The sequence below is a fragment of the Vicia villosa genome, linkage group LG4 (genome assembly GCF_029867415.1).
Source record: "Vicia villosa cultivar HV-30 ecotype Madison, WI linkage group LG4, Vvil1.0, whole genome shotgun sequence".
NCBI lineage: Eukaryota > Viridiplantae > Streptophyta > Magnoliopsida > Fabales > Fabaceae > Vicia > Vicia villosa.
Window position 1 is genome coordinate 164,295,110 of NC_081183.1, and position 9,772 is coordinate 164,304,881.

General features: G+C 38.9%; 1 long non-coding RNA gene across 2 annotated transcripts; it reads left to right on the forward strand.

Annotated features, from left to right (window-relative positions):
* The first annotated feature begins 6,462 nt into the window (after positions 1–6,462).
* On the forward strand, positions 6,463–9,175 carry LOC131595767 (uncharacterized). 2 transcript variants are annotated; one of them, XR_009282060.1, is made up of 3 exons: positions 6,464–6,666; positions 6,810–8,068; positions 8,203–9,175. It is a non-coding gene; the product is annotated as an uncharacterized LOC131595767 (long non-coding RNA). The 2 variants fall into 2 exon arrangements; XR_009282059.1 differs by having other exon boundaries at positions 6,463–6,666; positions 6,810–9,175.
* Positions 9,176–9,772: the final 597 nt, after the last annotated feature.

Here is a 9,772-nt window from a genome sequence, read left to right on the forward strand (position 1 = left end):
GGTGTTCAAAAGGGAGTTTTTGAGGAAGTATTACCCGGAGGATGTCCGTGGAAAGAAAGAGACTGAGTATGCGGCAAAGTTTAATGAACTTGTGAAATTCTACCCGCACTTTGTTGGTGAGGGAGCAGAACTTTCTAAGTGCATTAAGTTCCAGAATGGGTTACGTTCTGATATCAAGAAGGCGGTAGGGTATCAGAAGATTCGGGTGTTTCCAGATTTGGTGGACAACTGTAGGATTTATGATGAGGATAATAATGCTCATCATAAGGTGATTAATGAAAAGAGGAACAAAGGTCCGCAGAATCGTGGGAAGCCGTATGATGGAGGGAAGGGTAAGCAAAAGATGATTTATGGACCAAGGTTTAGTGGGGGAGATGCTCCTGCTAAGATTGTATGTTTTAAGTGTGGTAAGCCGGGTCACAAAAGTGATGTCTGCATTGGTGACGCGAAGAAGTGTTACAAGTGTGGGAGGGTAGGACATATATCATCCGACTGTGTGTCCAAGGGAGTTGTGTGTTTTAATTGTGGTGAAGAGGGACACATGAGCGGTCAATGTCAGAAGAAGAAAGTATCGGCTGGTGGGAAGGTGTTTGCGTTGGCTGGAACTCAGACGGATAAGGGTGATCGACTGATCAGAGGTACTTGTTTTATTAATGGCATTTCTTTAATTGCTATTATTGATACGGGTGCTTCCCATTGTTTTATAGCCGATGATTGTGTTAAAAGATTAGGTCTTGTTCTATCTGATTTGGGTGGTGAGATGGTTATCGATTTACCAGCAATGGGGTCGGTGACTACTTCCTTAGTTTGTAAGAATTGTCCGATATCAATCTTCGGTAAGGACTTTACTGTTGATTTGATTTGTTTGCCAATGAACGAGTTAGACGTAGTTTTGGGAATGGATTGGTTGATGAATAATCGTGTCCACGTCGATTGTTATCATAAGTTGGTGAGATTTCCATTTCTTGAGAAGGATGCGGAATTTGGTGTCTTATCCACCAAGGAGTTGAATCGACTGTTAGCTGATGGGGCACAATTGTTTTCTGTGTTTGCATCGTTGACTGTGGAGAGTCGAGCTGCAGTTGGGGATTTTCCAGTATTGCGAGAATTTCCCGAAGTGTTTCCTGAAGACTTTTCTGATGTGCCGCCAAAGAGAGAGGTGGAGTTTTCCATAGATCTAGTTCCTGGTATGAGGCCTGTGTCTATGGAGCCATATAGAATGTCGACATCAGAGTTAGTGGAATTGAAGAAACAATTGGAAGAGTTGCTAGCAAAACATTTTGTGAGGCCTAGTGTTTCACCATGGGGAGCTCCAGTTTTGTTGGTAAAGAAGAAGGATGGAATCATGAGGTTGTGTATTGATTATCGCCAGTTAAACAAGGTGACAATTAAGAATAAGTATCCGCTTCCTAGGATTGACGACTTGATGGATCAGTTGGTGGGAGCCAGTGTGTTTAGCAAGATTGATTTAAGATCTGGTTACCATCAGATTCGAGTGAAAGAAGAAGATATTCAAAAGACTGCGTTTAGGACTCGGTACGGGCATTATGAGTTTTTAGTGATGCCGTTCGGGGTTTCTAATGCACCTGGTGTGTTTATGGATTATATGAATCGCATATTCCATGATCAGTTGGATAAGTTTGTTGTGGTCTTCATAGACGACATCTTGATTTATTCTAAGTCTCTGGAGGAGCATGAGGAGCATTTGCGTGTTGTGCTACAGGTTTTGAAGGAGAAGCAGTTGTATGCTAAGTTATCCAAGTGCGAGTTCTGGTTATCAGAGGTGAGTTTTCTTGGTCATGTGATTTCAGGTAACGGGATTGCAGTGGATCCATCCAAGGTAGATGCGGTGCTACAATGGGAGGTTCCGAGATCGGTTACTAAGATCAGAAGCTTCTTAGGTTTGGCAGGTTATTACCGAAGATTCATAGAAGGCTTTTCGAAGTTGGGACTTCCGTTAACTCAGCTTACTTGCAAGGGTAAGGCGTTTATTTGGAACATAGTTTGCGAAAGGAATTTTGAAGAGTTGAAGAGAAGGATGACTTCAGCTCCGGTTTTGGTTTTACCTGATCCTAAGGAACCGTTTGTGGTGTATTGCGATGCATCGTATATGGGGTTAGGTGGTGTTTTGATGCAGGAAGGTAAGGTGGTGGCTTACGCTTCGCGGCAGTTAAGGATTCATGAGAAGAATTATCCCACTCATGATTTAGAGTTAGCTGCGGTTATTTTTGTATTAAAAATTTGGAGGCATTATCTCTCCGGTGCAAGGTTCGAGGTCTTTAGTGATCATAAGAGTTTGAAATACTTATTTGATCAGAAAGAATTGAACATGAGACAATGTAGGTGGTTGGAATTCCTGAAAGACTATGACTTTAGCTTGAATTACCATCTTGGTAAAGCTAATGTGGTTGCCGATGCTTTGAGTCGGAAATCTTGGCATATGTCCGCGATGATGGCGGAGGAGTGGGAACTTTTGGAGCAGTTTCGTGATCTTAGTTTAGTATGTGAATTGACGCCAGGTAGTGTGAAGATGGGTATGTTGAAAGTGACGAATGATTTTCTGTCGACCGTTAGCGAGAGACAGAAAATGGATGTGAAACTTGTTGATTTGTTCATGGTGGCAAATCAAAGTGATGATGGCGACTTCAGAGTGGATGGTCAGGGTGTTTTGAGATTCCGTGGTCGGATTTGTGTACCTGATGATTCCGAGCTGAAAAAGATGATTTTAGAGGAAGGTCACAGAAGCAGTTTGAGTATTCATCCGGGAGCCAATAAGATGTATCAGGATTTGAAGAAGATCTTTTGGTGGTCTGGTTTGAAAAGAGATGTGGCTCAGTTGGTGTATGCGTGTTTGGTATGTCAGAAGTCGAAAGTGGAGCATCAGCGTCCTGCAGGGTTGTTGCAACCGTTGGATATTCCAGAGTGGAAATGGGATAGTATTTATATGGACTTTGTGACGAGTTTACCAAATACTGTGAGAGGTTTCGATGTGGTTTGGGTGATTGTTGATGGGTTGACAAAGTCTGCTCACTTTATTCCTATTAACATCACTTTTCCAGTTGCGAAGTTGGCTGAGATTTATATCAAGGTGATTGTGAAACTACATGGTATACCGTTGAGTATTGCGTCGGATAGAGATCCAAGGTTCACAACAGACTTTTGGAAAGGTTTGCAAGAGGCTCTAGGTTCTAAGTTGAGGTTGAGTTCGGCTTATCATCCTCAGACAGACGGTCAGACTGAAAGGACTATTCAATCGTTAGAGGACTTGTTGAGGGCATGTGTTCTTGAGAAGGGAGGTTCGTGGGATACTTATCTTCCGTTGATAGAGTTCACTTACAACAACAGTTTTCATTCTAGTATCGGAATGGCACCTTTTGAAGCGCTATATGGTCGTAAGTGAAGAACTCCATTATGTTGGTTTGAATCGGGCGAGAGTGTGGTACTCGGACCTGAGATGGTAAGAGAGACTACAGAAAAGGTGAAGTTTATTCGTGAGAAGATGAGGAGTTCACAGAGTAGGAAAAAGAGTTATCATGACAAGCGAAGAAAAGATTTGGAATTCCAAGCTGGTGATCATGTATTCTTAAGAGTTACGCCTATGACGGGTGTTGGGCGAGCTTTGAAATCAAGGAAGCTTACTCCGCGTTTTATTGGTCCTTATCAGATATCGGAGAGAGTTGGCAAAGTTGCGTATCGGGTGGCGTTACCGCCAAGTCTTGCTAATCTGCACGATGTATTCCACGTGTCTCAGTTGAGGAGATACATTGTGGATCCATCCCATGTGATTCAGATGGATGATGTGCAAGTGCGTGAGAACCTGACGGTTGAGACGATGCCGGTGTGTATTGAGGATCGTGAGACTAAGAATCTGCGAGGCAATGAGATCGCCTTGGTGAAAGTCGTATGGTTAAGTGCGGCAGGTGAGAGTTTGACCTGGGAGTTGGAGAGTAAGATGCGAGACTCCTATCCTGAGTTGTTTGTAGAAGGTAATTTTTATTTTCGAGGACGAAAATCTCTTAAGTGGGGGAGGGTTGTAACGCCCGTAAATGTGTTTTTCTGATTAATTGTGATGTTTGCTACATTTCCCTAATTTTACCGTTTTTGAGTCGAGTCAGTCGGTAAATATTAAATATGTTAATATTTTAATTATTACTTTCCATGTGTTTAATTATTATGTTTTAGGTGTTAATTGTTTAAAATCAATGTTTAGTAACATTTGGGCCAAAATTAGAATTAATGAGAGTTGAGTGGATGAAAATGAGAAGTAGAGAAATAGAAAGAGTTATATAGAGAAAAAGAGATATTTTGGAGAGAAAGAAAGAAAACTTGTGAAGAGAAGAGAAAGAAGAGAAAAACAAAGAGAAGAAGAGAATTGTAGAAATCCAAACCAAGCTAGAACCAAGAATCTAACCAAGGTAAGTGGGTGAATCTAGTTTATCTTGATTGTATGATTCTTATAGTTTTGTGTGTTTTGTTCTTGTTCTTGCTCTTTTCTAAGCTAGACCAACAACGGTGGATTGGGTGTTTTGTGAGTTTTGAAGTTATAAACTTGATTTTGTGGTGTGTATGTGTAGTATGATGATAGATATCCCCATTGATCATGTTTGTTTTTCATTTCACCATGTTTTCTTGCTCATGAAGGAATTATTAGGTTATTGACATTTAGTGAGTGAACCATGGATCATTGATTGTTAGAATGAATATATGGCATGTATGGATTGTGTAGGATGTTTAGGGAAGCTTATTTGAGGTTTTGAGATGATTGGGTGGGGTTTTGCAGGTTTGTTGCAGAACTGATTTTTCTAGGTTTACGCAGGTCCGCTGAGCGGAGGTCCTTTTGCAGAAAAATCTCTGTGAGGGTCCGCTGAGCGGAGTTTCTGCAATTTTTGTCTAATAATTTTCTGTTTGGGTCCGCTGAGCGGAGCTCAAGCGGACTGTGCGAAATATAGTTTTTCCAAACTTCGTTTTGTTGTATCTTTTGAACCGTAGGTCGTTTCTACGCGTCGTTTGAAGTATTTTGGGAACCCTTGAGTATGCTTTATGATAAAGAGGAGTGTGTTGGTGGTTGAATGATTTTTCATAAATGTATTTTGTGAAATGATATTTGCTAATCAAGTAAGTTTGGACGGTATATGCGTGCTGTGTGAATATGAACGCCTGAGTGGCAATTTTGGTCATGTATCCGTGTGGATTAATATAACCGGTGTGATGTGGATATGTGACCAAGTTATATTATTGTTGTTGTTGTTATGTAATCGAGTAGTTTGTATGCACAGCATAACATTTCATTACGTTAATGGCGGAATGCTATTAACAGGTGGCCTGCGGGCATTGGTTACCAGTAGGAGCTTAATGCTCGGTAACGGTATATTAGCCTGAGTGGCAAGAGGTCATCAGTGGGAGCTACATGTTCGGTGACGACAGCCTGCGGGCTTCCTGAGTGGAATAAAGTCCCAGCATAACGCTCGGCAAGGTGGATTTGTCATAATGACAAGGAGGAGTTTACTCCGGATTTGGTACCACATGCATATGCATAGTCGAGTCACATTCATCATCGTCTGTTTCTATAAATTATGTTATCACTCATGTGTCGCATTACTTATATATTGATTGTGGTTGACTTAGTGGATTACCTTGTTGTATGATTCTTGACGATACTTCTTGGAATCACTATATTTATCATGCTTTTCATTATGAATTATATTCTCACCCTTCTGCCTTAATGTTACCTACTCGTGGGTAATGTGCAGGTGATCCGCAAGTGTAGGTGCTCTTTTAGTAGTCGTCCATTTTGGTGTCGTCCGCTCGTGATACGTAACACCTAAGGGGGGATCGAACACTTATTTTGTAGATGATGCTTATAGGATCCTTTTGTTGTATATTTGATCCTTTGGATGTATTCATATTATGTATTTTGGATACCTTCTCATACGGTGTATTTCGGAGGAATGTTGTGGATATTTTGTTTACCAATGCATATATAAGTATGAACATGTCATACCCCAAAATTTGCCTCATATATTTGCAAATGTTATTTGATTTTGAATAATTGACATAGCATAGTTGGTAAGGATTTGAGGTTAAAAGGTACAAGAGCAAGAGGTTCCGGGCTCGAATCTCACTTCTATCATTTCTCCTTTTTTATTTGTTTTCTAACTCCTTTCTTTTATTTTCTTACATTTTATCAATTTTTTTAACCTTATTTATTTACCTTTATTTATTCATATTAAAAATCACAAAAATTACTTTTTTACTTTTAATTAATTTACTAGGTTATTTTTCTTTTTTTGTTATCATATTAAAATCATAAAAGAAATTTTAGTTTTTAGTTTATGTTTTTAAATAGTTTTGTTTTTCAATTAATCCTTTTATATTCTTTAGTCAAAAACTCAAAAATATTCATATATTGTTTTTATTTATAATCAAAGTCCAAATTCATTTTCTTTCTTTTTAACCTAGATTTTTCCTTTATAAATAGCTACAAACTTTCACGTACACCTAATTTTGAACCCTTGGTCTCTCTTAAGTAGAAACAAAATCCGAACCAACACTTTGACGTACATACTTCCGCCGCCGATGTTGTTTTCTGTACATACACTACAAAAGAGCACGGTTTTTTTGTTATTTGAGTCAACAAAAACCACACACCACACAAGTCAGAAACCAGTAAGCTAAGCCTCTCCACCATTCAACCTCTATCACCATAATCACTAACAACAACTTATAGATCCAACCATGATATAAACCACCATAATACCAAAACACAAGCAATACTAATTATATAAATTCTCTTCTCTTTGTTTTTACAGGAAAATAGCAAGACACACAATTGGAAGCAATTCAAAGCGAAATTGAAAACGACGATGAAAAGAAGAGAAACTGTCTGCACCGAAAGCGCCCCCTCCGCGTCGGATCTAAACGATCTCCAAGAAGCCACCGCACACAGCGGAATCACACGATCCCGCACGCCGTTATACCACATCAAGATCGACCGCCACAGAAGTCGGTCCCCTTCGCTTTTCCGAACTGAATCGCTCCGTCACGTATGAAGACCGACGCCGCTACTATCCGCTGCTGATCCGGTAACCCTTTCTGCGTTTTGGCATCCCTAAATCCTGTGTTGTTATCTATTTATTAAATGTTGTGGGTTTTGAGATTTTTGTTTAAATGAAATTTGAGAATGAAGAACATGATGCTATTGGGGAGAAAGAGATATGTGTGGGTCTGTGATATTGTTGTGGTTAATTATCTCTATTTCTAACACTGGTTTTTTTTAAATTAATTTTATTGCCACTTGTCATAGTTTAATTGGCTGGAGTTAAAGAGTTATGAAAGGTCAAAATTCATTTGTTTTTTCTTTTAATAATTGTTTTGTTCATGAGAGAAACAACAGCAAGGATGTAGCACCCCTGGCCTGTACGTTTCTTTTACTTCTTTTACCTTTTTTTTTTTTTTTTCTATTTTATATATTATGATTATTATATGATAATGAAAGTTTTGTGTAAAAAAAAAAAGAGGAGGAAAATTCAAAAGCTCAAATAATGATTAATTAGTTTCATCATATTAAATAAAAAATACATACACAAAAAAAATATCTTTATTTAGTAGTTTCTCTTTAGAATCTAATGTCTATTGCGAGGTACATTCAACTGTTTATCTATTCTCGAGGATACTCAAATAATGATTAATTAGTTGTTAATATTTTTGATATTTTCTCATCTGCTATTTGCTGGCCCGTACCATCTTTTTCTTGTCTATTGCGAGGTACATTCAACTGTTTATCTATTCTCGAGGATACTCGCAAATTATCAAACTTTTCAGGGTTATCCTCAGGATCATCCGACTACGCGCTATATCAGATCAAAAAGCTAAGTCTTTGATTTTATTATTTTAAATATCATTTTATTTTTCCTTTAATTTAATTACTCTTCCTTTTTTTTTATTTTTACTCTTTTGGCAAATGAACTCTGCATACACTCACATCTATTTTTCTGTCTTTGCCTTGCCACTTTTCAGGGTTAACCTTGAGGCTTCCTCCGACCGCCAATCATGTCAGATCAAATTCAAAGTTAAGTGTTGGTTTATTTATGTATTCATTTTTTATTTCTTTATCCTTTTGTTGTTTAGGGTTAGTTTTGTTTATCTCCGAACCGATAATGCACTCACCCTACTTTTGCTTTTTTTTTTTTACTGTTTCTTCAGGGTTTGTCAATTGCAAAAACTACGAATATCGGTAACCCTAAACCCTGACCTCAATTATTACTTATGTCAAACCCTATTAAGGGATCCGCTGGTTACAATTTCCCTCCCCCATATCTGTTTTGGTTATATTATTTAAATGCGTGGTTAGTAATCCTAGGGAGTGCAACCTTTGAATTTAACATAGAATCACTAATTTTACAAGATAATATATTCGAATATGATCACGTGATTGATGCACACACGCACACTTTTGGGTAACCTCTCTGTTGCCTTGTTGCCTGTTGCCTGTTGCCTTTGCCTTGTGTATTTTTTGCAGAATAGCCAGTCCCTCGAATACGAGGATACCTCAGCCATGTTGCCTCGATTAAAGGTCATGTTCCCTAATGATGCTGCCTTCGATACACTAACATGACCTCGACCCTCGGAAGTTGCCTATGAAAAAGGCTGAGGTATCCTCTGGTTGCCTACGAAAGGCTATTCTGATCCTTCCTCTTAGACTACCTGCCTCTTTATGGCATGGGCCAGTCTTTGAGCGAATGATAATTCGATGACCCTTCTACCTCCAAACGAAAGGCTTCCTGCCCTCTTATGGCAAGGATTGACCCTTTCATTCTGAAAGGGTAAAAAGAGACCTATCATCTGAGTTTAAGGTAATTGCCCCTAATTGCCTTGCCATGCTCTATTTTCTATATTCTTTCTCAAAATTCTTCAAAAATTGGCTACGCTCATTTTACGAGCTAATGTCCATTTTTTCCTCTTTCATCTACATTTTCTGAAAACGAGCAAGTAAAGCAATTAAGAGCCCATGGAAAACCATGGATGCAAAGGGTGCCTTACACCTTCCCTTTGCATAAATTACCCCCCGAACTTAGATTTCTTTAAAAGGTTTTTTTCTGTTTCTTTTAGCCTTTCTGAATTTGTTTGGATAAAATAAAAGTCGGTGGCGACTCATGCTTAACCGCGACATTTTCGATCGATAAAAAGTCAGTTCACCGTATTACAGAATACATTCAGGTGTTTATGAAAATCCTTCCTCTTTGGTTATTTATGTTACGCATCTTTTACGAGTATGTTATGTTTGGTTATGTGGTTACTTAAGTGTAACGCCCTAATTGTTTTTATGAATTTAATTTTTACACTCTGATAATTGTACCTATATGCCTGGGTAGAATTTGGGTGTTACAAAAGGAATATCAGGAAACCTAACTCGGAACAAGAACAATGTCTTTCGACCAGAGAACAGGGCACGGGAGTCGGTTACGCAAGGGGAAGGTGCTAGCACCCCTCACGCCCATCGTACTCGATGGTATCCGCCTATGTTTGTTTCTATCTAAAGGGTGTCTAATGTATAAAACCTAAATGCGAATGCATGCAAAAGAAATACGGGGAAAATAAGGAATTATTTACAAGTGTGCTCGTTCAAGCCCCGCGACTTGATGCCTACGTATCCCTTTCAGGAATCAGAGCGACCGTAGTTCGGCTCCATATTTTCTATGTTTTTTGTGTTTTTTAGTTGAACAGAGGTTAAAGTCGCACTCCGCGATGCTCGACCTTTGGAGACTTATACGCC